Below are 17,395 nucleotides of genomic sequence, written 5' to 3'. Positions count from 1 at the left end.
GAGGCTTCCAACACTGGAGTTTGTAGGCTGTTGTGTAGAGCTGGGTCTTGGTGCTGAGATAAGGACCTCCATGACACCTCACTCAATGAATATTTCCAGAGGTCTGAGTTTCTCTGTTAGTTCAGTGGTTCAGACTCAGTGCTCCCACCACAGGACCTTCCTTCGCCTGACCCCCAGCTTGTGAACCAAGATCCCCCAAGCTGTGTGGGTGGCAAAAAAAAAAAAAAAAGAACAATAACAAAGTAAAAAATAAAATTAAGCTAGGAAACTAACAGATATGTTAGAAAGAATATAAAAATAAAAATATAGATGAATCAATAACAAGGAGGTACATCAGCACCGCAATAGTAAAAAAAAAAAAAAAAAAATGTGGAACGCTTCACGAATTTGTGTGTCATCCCTGCACAGGGACCATGCTAATCTTCTCTGTATCATTCCAATTTTAGTATATGTGCTGATGAAGTGAGCACTAATTGTATTTATTAAGAGTCCTTAAAGAGGTAACTGAATTGATATGAGTTCATTGGGGTGAGCCCTAATCCAACATGACTGATGTCCTTATAAGAAAAGGAAGTGTGGACATGGACACATACAGAGGGAAGATGATATGAAGACAACAGGGAGAAAACGGCCATCTAATAAGTCAGAGAGAGGCCTGGAACACATCCTTCCCTCAGAAGAAGTCAACCCTGCCAATGCCTTAATTGAGGACTTCCAGGCTCTAGAACTGTGAGAAAATAAATTTCAGTTGTTTAAGTCACCAGCTGTGGAACTTTGTTATGGCAGCCCTAGCAAACTGATACACTGCATTTAAATTTTGTAGCCCTTTAGCCATGCTTCAGTTGTTGTTTCCTTCATTTTTTCCAGGGGATTGGAAAAGTATGCCCATCTTTGACACTCCCACTTTTGGATGGAGGCGATATTATGTGCAAACCAGTGGCCTTGGAGATAACTGGTCCCTTAGGCTGACTCCCTCCCAGAGAAGGCAAATTCATCCCAGCCACTGAACTATCTCTTAGGAAAAAAAAAAGAAAGAAAGAAAATATTTCTGTAACGAGGTGATGACCTCTACTGGAAGCTGTGTGGAATTACAGAGATCCCAGTTAGTCTCAAGACTTAGGGAGAAAAAAAAATAGAACAGGTTTAAATGTTAAGAAGTGGTGACCTCAGAGGAATTTCTAAGGGAGAACACTGTTACCATCAACCAGTAAATAAATCTAAATTAAAAGAAAGTGTAGCAGAATAGAATAGAAGGAAAACCTTCAAGTCATGTGTTCCTTATTGCTGCTGAGGGCAAGGTGGGCCAGAGGGAGGATCACACCCGGTCAGGGGCACCTCCACACTCACGTCCTCTGAAAGATTTCTAGCTCCTTGCTACTCAGAGTGTGCTCTGGGGACCAGCAGCTGAGGCCCCACCCCAGAGTCGTTGAATGAAAATCTAAATTTTTTAACAAGGTTCCCAGATGATCTATAAACTCATTAAAGCTTGAGATGCACTGCAGACTTATTCCTAAGCTCATTTTTCTTCACATTAGTGCATATTATCCAAATACCCATAAAATGTACAGGTTGAATTAACAAATGTTTAAATAGTCTTTTTTTTTTTTTACTTTTTAATCCTGAAAACTCAACTAATGACAGCTTGGAACTCTCTGATTTCCAGGGTTTTCCATGGAAATGATGATCCTTCTAGCCCTCCTATTATTCATCCTGTGTCAGGGAAGCAGGAAGTTTGAATTTTAACTCTTCTTAATGAATGAATTTCACATACCAGAATTGCCTCGGCAATTTGCTCAACAGCTTTAGAAGCCATTACTAGATTGCAGTTCAAATTCATTTCATCTGTCTCCTAAACTGGCCCTATTGTTCATCTTCACACTATTCTAATGCATGGTACCAAGATACAGCTACTTTTGTTCAGCAGGAAAAACAGCTTTTCTTGTAAGTGCCCCTAAAACCAGAGTATATTAATTTGTTTAAAACGCCGTTTATATCTGGTGGTGTTCTGGTGAATGTTTAATAACCAGCTTTCAAAACAAAGTTGAAGCTATAATTTACAGCACTTGCCAATTGCCATAGTATAAATTCTCCCATCTTGAACAATTTCACAATACCAACATGATCATGAAGTTGGGGAAATACGCGCACAGTTGCTTCATGACAGTACAAGCAGGCGTCACTATGTATTTCCAAAATACCATCAAATACCTTCCCATTTCCCAGACTACCTTCCAAATACATGTCAGTGCACAGTATATGTGCTGTGCAATTGTACAATCTTAATATATACCAATAGAAAACTACCAGGTTTGGGATAAAATACTAGTTTTATTAATGATGTGATTAATGCTTTTATTATAACAGTAAGATGGTAATATAAAAACTTAATGCTATGAAACTCTCAGGATCAGAGATGCAAACAGCTACTCCAAAATTTACTCTAGTAACCTTACCCTTCCCACACTTACCTGTAGGAGCTGTCTTCTACATAAAGAAGGCTAAGTTTGTATTTAGTGTCCTTGTAACTACCCTAAGGTAGTTCTCCTAGTTACGGCAACCCTTCCCACAGTCTTCGTTACCAATTACTTTTTGCTGGCAATTTAAGGCCTTTCAATCTGGGCCAGTCATGCCTCTGGCAGTTTCTGAGCTCCATATTTAATCTATCTCACACCAGAAAAACCCGTCTATATTTTTATCAATTTCTGAAGGACCATCATCCACCTCATAAATTAATTCATTAGATTTTCACCATCAATGCCACCATACAATGGAATGACACTGTTATGGGTTTAATTGTATCCTCCCCAAAATGTTAAAGTCTTAACCATCAGTACCTGTGAATGTAACCTTATTTGGTAATAAGGTCTTCACAGATGATCAAGTTAAGATGAAGTCATTAGGATGGATCCTGATATAATATGACTGGTATCCTCATAAAAAGGAGAAATTTGGACAGAGCCAGACATGCCTGGAAAGAACACCTTGATTTCAGACTTCCTAGCCTCCAGAACTGAGACAATAGGTTTCTGTTGCTTAAACCCATCAGTTGATGGCAGACCTAGCAAATTAACACAGTCACAATCAGAAGAGGCATGTCTCAACTAATTTTTTTTACTCACATCCAACTTTGAGAATTAATGATACTTTTATTCTTATAAAACTTGACTAGATTCTAGGTTATTCTAATAATTATGTCACTCTCATTCTTTGCATTCTGAGATGCTTTCATAATAGGAAGGAAAACAGTAGAGATACAGTTGGGCATCATACACAACACTGACTGCATCAATGAGAGAGAGAAGCACATGTGCTCACAACTAGTCATAGGTGTCATGATAGAAAAAGTGGCTGAGAAGTGCTACAATATTTGGTACAAAACTATTATCAACTTGTTAATGCAGTTACTAACTCCTACAAAAGGGGACTTAAATATGTAACTGAAGAGACCTCACTTTAACCCATTCCTCTAATGCAGAAATTTCCGAAACTGAAAGCAGGTTGGTGTAGAAGATGTTCTGAGGAAGAAAAACCTACTTGGAATCCTTTGAATGGGAGCTATAGTCAGCCACAAACTCCATCTACATTAAAGGCAAGCTCTGAAAATTAGTTTCTAAACCCAAAGGCACAAAAACAGAAATGCAACTGCTAAAACTCTTATTTACTGAATCATAACATTTTAAATTCTGGAGGGATCTGGGAGCCTCATATTTTATCAGAAAGAAGTAAAACCTAGAGGTACTTCTCTAAGGTTGTAATTAATGGGAAAAGTCAACCCCATTTCTTAGTTTCTTATATTCTAGTCCCAACTACCAGAAATGAAGTTTATGAACCTGATCATGTCTCTTAGTCACTTCAAGAGCTTTTATAAAAATGCACATTTCCAGGGCCCAAGCTTAAAAATTCAGATTCAAATCCCAAGTTTTGCTCATGGATCTGTACTTAAATTCTTGGGGACTTCGGCTGTGTAGGGAAGTTTGAAACCACTTTTGAAAAAAATTCTGCCCAGAGACCTCTTACCTTTGGTCTGCTTCTCATTTCACTCAGACCCAGCTCTGTGTGACGATTACCACATCTTCTCTAATCCTGAGAAGAATGCTTAGGGTCCCATGGACCTGCTGATAATACAGGTTCACACTGACTCTGATAATGTAGAAGCTGCTCCCCTTGACTCCTGAGCAAGTTCTTAGTACACAGAATATTTTAGAGCAGAAGAGGAAAAACAAACCTGAAACGTCTTAAAACAACCTTTTTTGAATGTTCTCATTTCATACTCGTTTTCTGCTCCTTAATTTGCCCGAGTACATTCAATTTGCAGCCTCACAGAAATAGCCATTTTCCCATTCACCAAGGGTAAGGTGATTTATGTAGTGTGAGTTGTATTAGTTCTTTTGTTTGTTTGTTTTTTTATACTGCAGGTTCTTATTAGGCATCAATTTTATACACATCAGTGTATACATGTCAATCCCAATCGCCCAATTCAGCACACCACCATCCCCACCCCACCGCAGTTTTCCCCCTTGGTGTCCATATCTCCATTCTCTACATCTGTGTCTCAACTTCTGCCCTGCAAACTGGCTCATCTGTACCATTTTTCTAGGTTCCACATACATGCATTAATATACGATATTTGTTTTTCTTTTTCTGACTTACTTCACTCTGTATGACAGTCTCTAGATCCATCCACGTCTCAACAAATGACTCAATTTCGTTCCTTTTTATGGCTGAGTAATATTCCATTGTATATATGTACCACTACTTCTTTATCCATTCGTCTGTTGATGGGCATTTAGGTTGCTTCCATGACCTGGCTATTGTAAATAGTGCTGCAATGAACATTCGGGTGCATGTGTCTTTTTGAATTACGGCTTTCTCTGGGTATATGCCCAGTAGTGGGATTGCTGGGTCATATGGTAATTCTATTTTTAGTTTTTTAAGGAACCTCCATATTGTTCTCCATAGTGGCTGTATCAATTTACATTCCCACCAACAGTGCAAGAGGGTTCCCTTTTCTCCACACCCTCTCCAGCATTTGTTGTTTGTAGATTTTCTGATGATGCCCATTCTAACAGGAGTGAGGTGATACCTCATTGTAGTTTTGATTTGCATTTCTCTAATAATTAGTGATGTTGAGCATCTTTTCATATGCTTCGTGGCCGTCTGTATTTCTTCTTTGGAGAAATGTCTATTTAGGTCTTCTGCCCATTTTTGGATTGGGGTGTTTGTTTCTTTAATATTGAGCTGAATGAGCTGTTTATATATTTTGGAGATTAATCCTTTGTCCGTTGATTCGTTTGCAAATATTTTCTCCCATTCTGAGGGTTGTCTTTTCGTCTTGTTTATGGTTCCCTTTGCTGTGCAAAAGCTTTGAAGTTTCATTAGGTCCCATTTGTTTATTTTTGTTTTTATGTCCATTACTCTAGGAGGTGGATCAAAAAAGATCTTGCTGTGATTTATGTCGAAGAGTGTTCTTCCTATGTTTTCCTCTAAGAGTTTTATAGTGTCCAGTCTTATATTTAGGTCTCTAATCCATTTTGAGTTTATTTTTGTGTATGGTGTTAGGGAGTATTCTAATTTCATTCTTTTACATGTAGCTGTCCAGTTTTCCCAGCACCACTTATTGAAGAGACTGTCTTTTCTCCATTGTATATCTTTGCCTCCTTTGTCATAGATTAGTTGACCATAGGTGCGTGGGTTTATCTCTGGGCTTTCTATCTTGTTCCATTGATCTATGTTTCTGTTTTTGTGCCAGTACCATATTGTCTTGATTACTGTAGCTTTGTAGTATAGTCTGAAGTCAGGGAGTCTGATTCCTCCAGCTCCGTTTTTTTGCCTCAAGACTGCTTTGGCTATTCGGGGTCTTTTGTGTCTCCATACAAATTTTAAGATGATTTGTTTTAGCTCTGTAAAAAATGCCATTGGTTATTTGATAGGGATTGCATTGAATCTGTAGATTGCTTTGGGTAGTATACTCATTTTCACAATGTTGATTCTTCCAATCCAAGAACATGGTATATCTCTCCATCTGTTGGTATCATCTTTAATTTCTTTCATCAGTGTCTTATAGTTTTCTGCATACAGGTCTTTCGTCTCCCTAGGTAGGTTTATTCCTAGGTATTTTATTCTTTTTGTTGCAATGGTAAATGGGAGTGTTTCCATAATTTCTCTTTCAGATTTTTCATCATTTGTGTATAGGAATGCAAGAGATTTCTGTGCATTAATTTTGTATCCTGCAACTTTACCATATTCATTAATTAGCTCTAGCAGTTTTCTGGTGGCAGTTTTAGGATTCTCTATGTATAGTATCATGTCATCCACAAACAGTGACAGTTTTACTTCTTCTTTTCCAATTTGTATTCCTTTTATTTCTTTTTCTTCTCTGATTGCCGTGGCTAGGACTTCCAAAACTATGTTGAATAATAGTGGTGAGAGTGGACATCCTTGTCTTGTTCCTGATCTTAGAGGAAATGCTTTCAGTTTTTCACCATTGTTTGTTTGGGTTTGTCATGTTTGCTGTGGGTTTGTCATATATGGCCTTTATTATGTTGAGGTAGGTTCCCTCTATGCCCACTTTCTGGAGAGTTTTTGTCATGAATGGGTGTTGAATTTTGTCAAAAGCTTTTTCTGCATCTATTGAGATGATCATATGGTTTTTATTCTTCAATTTGTTAATATGGTGTATCACATTGATTGATTTGCATATATTGAAGAATCCTTGCATCCCTGGGATAAATCCCACTTGATCATGGTGTATGATCCTTTTAATGTGTTGTTGGATTCTGTTTGCTAGTATTTTGTTGAGGATTTTTGCATCTATATTCATCAGTGATACTGGTCTGTAATTTTCTTTTTTTGTAGTGTCTTTGTCTGGTTTTGGTATCAGGGTGATGGTGGCCTCATAGAACGAGTTTGGGAGTGTTCCTTCCTCTGCAATTTTTTGGAAGAGTTTGAGAAGGATAGGTGTTAGCTCTTCTCTAAATGTTTGATAGAATTCACCTGTGAAGCCAGCTGGTCCTGCACTTTTTTTTGTTGGAAGATTTTTAATCACAGTTTCAATTTCATTACTTGTGATTGGTCTGTTCATATTTTCTGTTTCTTCCTGGTTCAGTCTTAGAAGGTTATACCTTTCTAAAAATGTGTCCATTTCTTCCAGGTTGTCCATTTTATTGGCATAAAGTTGCTTGTAGTAGTCTCTTAGGATGCTTTGTATTTCTGCAGTGTCTGTTGTAACTTCTCCTTTTTCATTTCTGATTTTATTGATTTGAGTCCTCTCCCTCTTTTTCTTGATGAGTCTGGCTAATGGCTTATCAATTTTGTTTATCTTCTCAAAGAACCAACTTTTAGTTTTATTGATCTTTGCTATTGTTTTCTTTGTTTCTATTTCATTTATTTCTGCTCTGATCTTTATGATTTCTTTCCTTCTGCTAACTTTGGGTTTTGTTTGTTCTTCTTTCTCTAGTTCCTTTAGGTGTAAGGTTAGATTGTTTACTTGAGATTTTTCTTGTTTCTTTAGGTAGGCTTGTATAGCTATAAACTTCCCGCTTAGAACTGCTTTCGCTGCATCCCATAGGTTTTGGGTCGTCGTGTTTTCATTGTCATTTGTCTCTAGGTATTTTTTTATTTCTTCTTTGATTTCTTCTGTGATCTCTTGGTTATTTAGTAATGTATTGTTTAGCCTCCATGTGTTTGTCTTTTTTACGTTTTTTTCCCTGTAATTCATTTCTAATCTCATAGCGTTGTGGTCAGAAAAGATGCTTGATATGATTTCAATTTTCTTAAATTTACTGAGGCTTGATTTGTGACCCAAGATGTGATCTATCCTGGAGAATGTTCCATGCGCACTTGAGAAGAACGTGTAATCTGCTGTTTTTGGATGGAATGTCCTATATATATCAATTAAATCTATCTGGTCTATTGTGTCATTTAAAGCTTCTGTTTCCTTATTTATTTTCATTTTGGATGATCTGTCCATTGGTGTAAGTGAGGTGTTAAAGTCCCCCACTATGATTGTGTTACTGTCAATTTCCTCTTTTATAGCTGTTAGCAGTTGCCTTATGTATTGAGGTGCTCCTATGTTGGGTGCATATATATTTATAATTGTTATATCTTCTTCTTGGATTGATCCCTTGATCATTATGTAGTGTCCTTCCTTGTCTCTTGTAACATTCTTTATTTTAAAGTCTATTTTATCTGATATGAGTATAGCTACTCCAGCTTTCTTTTGATTTCCATTTGCATGGAATATCTTTTTCCATCCCCTCACTTTCAGTCTGTATGTGTCCCTAGGTCTAAAGTGGGTCTCTTGTAGACAGCATATATATGGGTCTTGTTTTTGTATCCATTCAGCCAGTCTACGTCTTTTGGTTGGGGCATTTAATCCATTCACGTTTAAGGTAATTATCGATATGTACGTTCCTATGACCATTTTCTTAATTGTTTTGGGTTTGTTTTTGTAGGTCCTTTTCTTCTCTTGTGTTTCCCACTTAGAGAAGTTCCTTTAGCATTTGTTGTAGAGCTGGTTTGGTGGTGCTGAATTCTCTTAGCTTTTGCTTGTCTGTAAAGCTTTTGATTTCTCCATCAAATCTAAATGAGATCCTTGCCGGGTAGAGTAATCTTGGTTGTAGGTTCTTCCTTTTCATCACTTTAAGTATATCATGCCACTCCCTTCTGGCTTGCAGAGTTTCTGCTGAGAAATCAGCTGTTAACCTTATGGGAGTTCCCTTGTATGTTATTTGTCGTTTTTCCCTTGCTGCTTTCAATAATTTTTCTTTGTCTTTAATTTTTGCCACTTTGATTACTATGTGTCTCGGCGTGTTTCTCCTTGGGTTTATCCTGTATGGGACTCGCTGCACTCCCTGGACTTGGGTGGCTATTTCCTTTCCCATGTTAGGGAAGTTTTCGACTATAATCTCTTCAAATATTTTCTCTGGTCCTTTCTCTCTCTCTTCTCCTTCTGGGACCCCTATAATGCGAATGTTGTTGCGTTTAATGTTGTCCCAGAGGTCTCTTAGGCTGTCTTCTTTTCTTTTCATTCTTTTTTCTTTAGTCTGTTCCGCAGCAGTGAATTCCACCATTCTATCTTCCAGGTCACTTATCCGTTCTTCTGCCTCAGTTATTCTGCTATTGATTCCTTCTAGTGTAGTTTTCATTTCAGTTATTGTATTGTTCATCTCTGTTTGTTTGTTCTTTAATTCTTCTAGGTCTTTGTTAATCATTTCTTGCATCTTCTCAATCTTTGCCTCCATTCTTATTCCAAGGTCCTGGATCATCTTCACTATCATTATTCTGAATTCTTTTTCTGGAAGGTTGCCTATCTCCACTTCATTTAGTTGTTTTTCTGGGGTTTTTTCTTGTTCCTTCATCTGGTACATAGCCCTCTGCCTTTTCATCTTGTCTATCTTTCTGTAACTGTGGTTTTTGATCCACAGGCTGCAGGATTGTAGTTTTTCTTGCTTCTGCTGTCTGCCCTCTGGTGGTTGAGGCTATCTAAGAGGCCTGACGGGAGGCTCTGGTGGTGGGTAGAGCTGCCTGTTGCTGTGGCGGTCAGAGCTCAGTAAAACTTTAATCCACTTGACTGTTGATGGGTGGGGCTGGGTTCCCTCCCTGTTGGTTGTTTTGCCTGAGGCAATCCAACACTGGAGCCTACCTGGGCTCTTTGGTGGGGTTAATGGCAGACTCTGGGAGGGCTCACGCCAAGGAGCACCTCCCAGAACCTCTGCTGCCAGTGTCCTTGTCCCCACAGTGAAACAGAGCCACCCCCCGCCTCTGCAGGAGACCCCCCAACACCAGCAGGTAGGTCTGGTTCAGTCTCCCCCAGGGTCACTGCTCCTTCCCCTGGGTCCCGATGCGCACACTACTTTGTGTGTGCCCTCCAAGAGTGGGGTCTCTGTTTCCCCCAGTCCTGTCGAAGTCCTGCAATCAATTCCCACTAGCCTTCAAAGTCTGATTCTCTAGGAATTCCTCTTCCCATTGCCGGACCCCCAGGTTGGGAAGCCTGACGTGGGGCTCGGAACCTTCACTCCAGTGGGTGGACTTCTGTGGTATAAGTGTTCGCCAGTCTGTGAGTCACCCACCCAGCAGTTATGGGATTTGATTTTACTCTGATTGCGCCCCTCCTACCGTCTCACTGTGGCTTCTCCTCTGTCCTTGGACGTGGGGTATCCTCCTTGGTGAAGTCCAGGGTCTTCCTGTCAATGATTGTCCAGCAGCCAGTTGTGATTCTGGTGCTCTCGCAAGAGGGAGTGAGAGCACGTCCTTCTACTTCGCCATCTTGGTTAATCTCTGTAGTGTGAGTTGTAATAAGCACAGGTTTCATTTATTTTCTATCATTGCTGTATCTCCTAGGGGAAGAGTTGATTGTAAAACAACAATAAACCAAAACGAAAAATTTATAAAACTATGGCCAAGTGAATCACAATTATTTATAAAATCTGATAGTTCAAACTTCGACCTAGGATATCCTGGGGGATGGGGAGACTGAGGAGAACACAGGAGAGAGCTGAATGTAGGAAATTTAGAGGTGTAAATAACTTCGCATTGGTGGTAGTGGTGGTAGAGGTTGTCAACTGCAATGTGTGCAACTAGAATGAAGCTGAGTCTATATTCTGGGCATCCATCCTGAGCTTTCTCACTCTCACACTTGAAGCTCCCATGCAACACCAAAGAGGAAGACTGAAACTTCAAAGTTTAAGAGGTGTGGTTGTACTGAAGATTTTACCCGTGAAACATCTCTCAAATATTTTCTCTTCTTCATCCCAACCCTATCTCCTTAGGTGAGACCCTCATCAACTCTCTCCTGAAGTAGCTCAGGAGCCTCTAACTGCTTTCCTTGCTTCCAGATTCTTCCATACTCATGCCCTTTCAGCAATACTTCTTTCCCATTTGAGGCCTTCACACTCAGTATCTCCAGCTCCCACACCCCACACCCCACACCCCAGAGATCAAAAGGCTTCTGGAAAATAGGAACTATCTCCTCTTGCCGCCTCTTTGGAGATTCCTGCTGTAGAATACAGGTTCAGGCTGAACTCCTGTAGCCTATACAGCCTGCAGTAATGTCAGGGTTTCTATTCCAAACTGGAGAACCCAAGGAGGATCTGGAAGAGCCATATTTTGAAATCTTCCTAGTTGGGCTGTCTCTCCTTTGGAGCCCTATTTATTTGCAAAGGACAAGAAAAAAAAAGGGCAATGGGGCTCTTTTGGAATTTGTGCTTCAGAGTCTACAGTTGACCTTTTTGCCTTTGTTTCCAGCACTGAAACATGAGACCAGTTCGGCTCAGTGGCATACAGTGTGATTAGGACTAAAATCAACTTCATATTCCTTCAGGTCTCCTCAGAAACTGCAGTGTGAACCACAATTTTCCTATCTTTTTAATAATGAAATAGATATAGCACATCTTTATATTGACATTTTATGACTTCATATTTCATATTTCGTTATGGAATACTTCCGTAATGAGCAAGGCATCTTCTGACACAGAGGTGTCCTGAACAAATCACCTCTGGACAAATGAATACGAACGTGTGGAACTTTAGGTTCAGGTGAAGCATTTGCACAGTCCTGTAGTGTCACAGTAGAATAGGGATAAACCTTCCAGCCCTCTGGTACTGCTCTCCAAGAAGTGAGAAGGAATCCAGAAGCTTAAGTACATGGTGTCAGAGAAATTCGAGTCACCGAGCTTTCTTTTAGGGATATATATCTACAGAGCCCAAGAGGCATAGATGTACATGTTACTTGTCTTAGAAGATCACAGAAAACTCCTAGATACCTGAATGTGGGGAAATTCGTCCTCATGACTACAGCTTAAGGAAGCCAACACTAGCCAGGCAAGAACTGTGATTTTCCAGCCACCTTGGAGGCCCCCTGGCCATGGTGAAAGCTTAAGTCCCTCACTTCCTTGGCTTTCAAAGACCTTCAGAAAGGAAGAAGGAAGAATTAGAGAGTTCTCGCTGGCTTTTCTTTAGCCTCTACCCCTAGTTACTCCTAAATGGACAAATACATACAACATAGTGTTGTCCTAAATAAGAACTCAGGAACTGTGGAGTATAAGTCACCATGAAGGCTAGAGAAATCTCAGGAAGTCTGGTAACTGCTCATCTTTGGGGTACAAACGATTAAAAATAATCATAATAAGGTGCATGGTGTAGCTCTAGAGACCAGCATTTGCCTATTTCAACTATTCCTTTGATTCTGTAGCTTTTGTCTCTAACTTTGTGTCACCTCTTTCTGGGCCTGATGTCTTCTCTGTGGTCATTACACCACTGATGTCATAGCTGTGTCTGAAACTTTCAATCTATGCACAGCTCTTGGAGAAATTTGCTCCTTTAACCCTGCTTATCTTCTTTCCAAGTCTCCGCTAGTGTGCTCCTCTCTGTGGAGCTGTTCCCTGGCAGTGTGAGGCCCATCATCTATTCAAAGGAGATGATGTATACAGAGGCACCTGGTGCATATAGGTGCCTAAATATTAGTTCCCTTCTCTCAGGGCTACCAGGGAGGACTCCCCATTCAAGCCTAACTCTTTGAGATGAGACTCCCTGAGGCAATACCTCAGCTTTATTCTCTACCATCAAATATCACCTACAATCCTAATCTATTGATATATCTGTGCATCTGCTTTCATTCTAAACCATCTCAAACTTAAACCAGCTCTTTGCTTCTGTTATTATTTCCCCCCCTCTGTGTTTCTCCCTTGGATAATGACTTCCTCATCCAAATTAACTTTCACAAATACCTTAATTTACAAAAGCTATAAATAAAATTCCATCAACGTGAGTGGAGATGATACCTGAACAGGGGCACCCTGGTGAGAACTGGTGTCCTGACCTTACAAGCCTTCTTCAGACACCCCATAGGTGGCTAAGATTGCCTTTGGCAGATTAGCCAAGGGCCCATTTCTTGAGAGCAAAAATTCAAGGCCCTCTGAGCTATTCCAACTAAAAATCGAGAAGCATATAACAACTAATAAAGTTAAATTCATGCATTCTTAAGAAGGGAAACTTCAATCATTCTCCCTATGCTCTGGAAAATTCATGAATAAATATGTTAATGCAAATAGCTCCCACTTCAGAGATAGGTTTGTAAGAGGATGTCCTGTCCTTAAACTAAACTGCATTCTTAAGCAGCTCTCCCACCTGACAGTATATCTGGCAGAATTAGTGAGTAGGAATGATCTTTACTCAGTCTGTAATCTGAACATGTAATTGATGACAGACTCCAAAATGATACTAACATCTGACCTGGTAATATCAAATTTTCAAGGTAATTTGTGTCATAATGCTTCATTTAAAAACATGTACAAGCAATCTTATGCAGCATTGAATATAATTACTTGTTCACATTCTCAGGATCTAAAAGAAGCACAATAGGCTTTTTAAAATCAATAGAAAAGCCTAAACTTAATGGATTATTCATTTGAACCTGTTCTGCTGAACCACAGATTTACAGTCCCAACACAGTTCTGAGCAGAGCTGGGTCAGAGTGAAAGAATCTATCCTACCCACCTCCCACTCTGAGGAAAGACTAGGTGTCAGGGGAAAAGAAGGCTGCAAAGAAGTTCCAGTGGCAAGAAATTAGAGTCAAATACAGTTTTAGGATGAACCAAGTTCTACATTAAAGCAGAAAGTGATGTGGTTCATTTTTCTATTCTAACTGTGTTATAACATCCTGGGATTTAGGAAAATAAGCCTAGGTGTCTTGGGTGGGCAGCAACAGGAGATATGAGTGGCTGAGAAGAGATTGGAGAACACCAAGCATGGGCTGAGGGCTCCTTCTGAACGGAATGTGTCCTGGTTGGTAAGGCAAGAAAACTAGGGGGTTATTTTGACTCAATAAATGATTCTAAGAACAGTACTATTCTAGACCTCTGTACCTTAGTATCTTTCTGGGGTGAAATGAGTATGGAAAGGAGGGTTTTATGGTGAAAGGGATGCCTTCCCTTCCAATGACATGATGCACGGATGAAAGACAGGAGCAGGTTTCTGGATCAGAGGACTAAGCCAACCGACCAAGGTGATAGCAGGGCTTATTAAGCTTCCAGCCACACCAGGGCCTGCAAAACTGACAACATGAGGGTTCTGGGACTCCTCAGTGTATCTCCAGCCACATAACAGGGATGAGACTCAAGGGCTCAAGAGGTGTCACAGCATTTTCAAAAATAAAAAAAGCAAATTTCGTTCATTTTTAAACACTCACATAGGCCATAGAACAACCTGGGAGTTTGCAGAAATTTTTGAAAGGGATGGGGGGGAGTGGAAACATGGAGAAAGCTGTATTCATGGGACAGTCAAATATTGAGTTCTTCCATAAAAATAAGCGAATTCAAATGCCAAGGTTCAATAGCCATTCAATCAGATACAATGTTACATTTATATTATCCTTGTTTATTTTGCTATTACAGATTGATTTTTATAAACCTGCATTCTGGATTACATTTTCTGAATTCTGTAATCTGAATTCTGTCACTGTAAATCAAAAACTCACACATTTAAATATCACTTAATCATCACATGGGTATAATTTAAAACACATACACACTATTTAACTTTAATTGCTTTCAGTACCCAACAGAGTAAACTTCTCAAAGCACTCATATTTACAAAAGTAAAAATCCATGCCTATTTTAACAACAGCTGTCTAATAAATTGAAATTGAAGCAATAAAGACTTGTAGCACCTATCAGGTGAGAAAAAAGTAGACTCATATTCAGATATGGTTTGCTGTCATGACTCATCATTTCCCCAACCCTCTTGACAATAATGGGGAAAAGCACATAAATGAAATGTTAATTAAGAGTTCACACCAAAATCCTGCTAAGCAAAAATTCTAACTCCTATTTTTCGGTTAGTAGGAAAAGTCAAACATTGACAACCTTTATTACTATGGTGTGATGATAACAGATGAACATTTTCCCCAATCTATACCTCATTGCCAGGAATCTGAGGTTCAGATGTCAGCTGTTAGAGACAAGCCTCCTCCATCTGGAATTTCCAGAAGGTAATGGGCATAAAGGTACTTATCACAGAACCCAGCAGGCAGTCCATAACTGTTAGTTTCTTTTCCCATCCTCCTTCCAACATTACTAACTCACCTGGCCGTAATTATGTCTAGTTCCCATCAGTCTTCCAAGCTCGAAATGAAATATGAACAAATTCCACTGCCTTAAAATATGCATAAACAAGAAGGGTCAACTCTTCTTATCTCTTTTAAATGTCCTATGCCTCTAAAAACCACTTACCTTAGCTCCAACAACTGTCTACTGATGGGTGACCATCGTGGCCCTCTGTATCCTCTCTGTGTAGCATTGTGTCCCCCTCATCAGGATCTCCACATTCGCCTTGCAGGGATCCACAGGAGACTGGTAGGGACCCAAGTAACAGCATTCAGAAGGGAAACATTTACTCTCAAGTACTATCAAGTACCATGCCAGAAAGTGAGTAGTGCAAAATGGCACTACCTCTAGGATAAATGAATGTCATTAATTTCAATGTGACTTGGTTATAACAACAAAGGGAAGAGAGAAAATATGTATTATCCTGTTTCTTATTTTTCCTAATACTTTGTATCTCCTTTACCATGGATGACTGATTAAAAATCTATAAATACACTCACTTTACAAGCATTGACTAATTCTCTGATACACAAAACTTCAAAATTTTCTTTAATAAAAATATCCAGAAAATTAATACTTCACTGTTCTGGGAAATTGCCTAAAAGAAATGACCCCAATGAGTCCTCTAGTGGTCTCTGTTATGTTTTATTCCTCTCATATAAAATATTCATTCAACAAATATTTATCGAATATCTACTATGTACGAGGTATTGTAACCACCACGTACTGAAGTTACAAGAGGGAATAAGAGAGATATGGCCCCTGTTCTCACAGACATTATATTCTAGTGGGGAAGACTAAAACTAAGCAAGCTACAACTCTTCCTAGAGTCCCTTAAAAAAAAAAATGCACAGGGTGTTGCGATGGAGATGATTAACATGACTGTAAGAAGAGGGCCTAAAGGAGACAGAGCAGTCAGGAAAGGCCATTTTGAGCAGGTGACCAGTGATCTAACACTTGAAGAACAAGAAGAAGCAATCCTCCCAAGGGCTGGAGGAAGCACATCTCAGGCTATGGGAAGAGCTAGGGAGATCTGGCTCAGAAAACACTGTGAGCTTTAGCGATTGTCTTGAGGAAGGAAGGCTACGTGGTTAGATATTTCTCTTTGCCTGAGATCCTCTTCTGTCAGCCCTTATGTACCTCCAGGAGAACACACACTGCCCCCTTGACTCAGGTACGTTTCCAAACTGCCCAAGGATGCCCCACGTGTGGTGTCCATCAAGGCATGCCTCCATTGTTCAATCTCACATGAGTAAAGAACTCACTGAGTGACAACCAAAATCAGTCATACTGCCTTTGCTTTCTGAAACAAAATCAGAATGCAAGGCTGAAAATCACTAACACAGTGATTTTCATGCTGTGCTCTGCAAAGACAGACGTTCACTCTGAGACTACTTTTATATGAGGCCAAGAAAGTAGAGCTCTACCTCACTATGATCATTTTCATCTATTTAACATAACAGAATCTGTTCAAGAGTTCAGTTAATAAAAGAGTTTTGTATTACATGAAATTTCTAAAAAAAAAAAAAAAAAAAAAAAAAAGAGTTTTGTGAGTAAAAGGGATTTGAAAACCATGGTTTCCAGCCTGTTCTAGGACCTCTGAATGAATGCAACTCTCTCAGATATGGGAAGAGATGTTGTCAAATGCTCTTGAGTTCCTCCAGGCTACCTCCTATTTTTCCAATCACTAAACCTAAATCTTTTCTTTCCTGGTTCCCCAGCTCACATCCCATTTTGGCTTCATACCTTGCATCCAGTCCTCTGCCTACTTGAAAAGCCAACTTCTTTATCCTTACTTTAAGACCAAAAAAAAAAAAAAAAAAGAAAAAGAAAAGACCAAAAACCTTAAAATTAAGATGCAGAGATCATTAATGTATAAAACTAGATCAATCCAGAAACAAACATTTTTAACATTGATTCTAAGTATGTTACTGATTTTCATTAGGGAAAAATTGAGATAAAAATTCAACTTTCCAACTTTTCAAAATAAATACATGAAAATATACAATGTGATTCAAACACAAGTCAAAATACATTGTATAGTCTCTTATTATGACCCTCTCTTTGGCAGAATATATCTCCCTGCCATCATCTCTTTACTCTGGAAGGAAAAAAAGAAAAAGAGACAAAATCAAGAGTTGAAAGAAGAGAGAAAAAAATACAAAGACTGAAAAAAGTAGAAAGAGAAAGAGAACAGGACTGTTGCAGATAGGTTTAAAAAACAAAAGGTCATCTTTCAAACTTCCAAAAAACTGCTATCTCTAAAATTATTAACCAGATATTCCCATATATAT

General features: G+C 39.2%; 1 non-coding gene across 1 annotated transcript; it reads right to left on the bottom strand.

Moving 5' to 3' along the window:
- Nucleotides 1-363: 363 nt before the first annotated feature.
- LOC132364267 (U6 spliceosomal RNA) lies at nt 364-470 on the bottom strand. Its single transcript, XR_009502806.1, has one exon. It is a non-coding gene; the product is annotated as a U6 spliceosomal RNA (small nuclear RNA).
- Between the last annotated feature and the right edge of the window lie 16,925 nt (nt 471-17,395).

The sequence above is a fragment of the Balaenoptera ricei genome, chromosome 3 (assembly GCF_028023285.1).
Source record: "Balaenoptera ricei isolate mBalRic1 chromosome 3, mBalRic1.hap2, whole genome shotgun sequence".
Taxonomy (NCBI): Eukaryota; Metazoa; Chordata; class Mammalia; order Artiodactyla; family Balaenopteridae; genus Balaenoptera; species Balaenoptera ricei.
The sequence above is the reverse complement of the archived record's forward strand: the minus strand, read 5'-3'. Positions and strand labels throughout refer to the sequence as shown.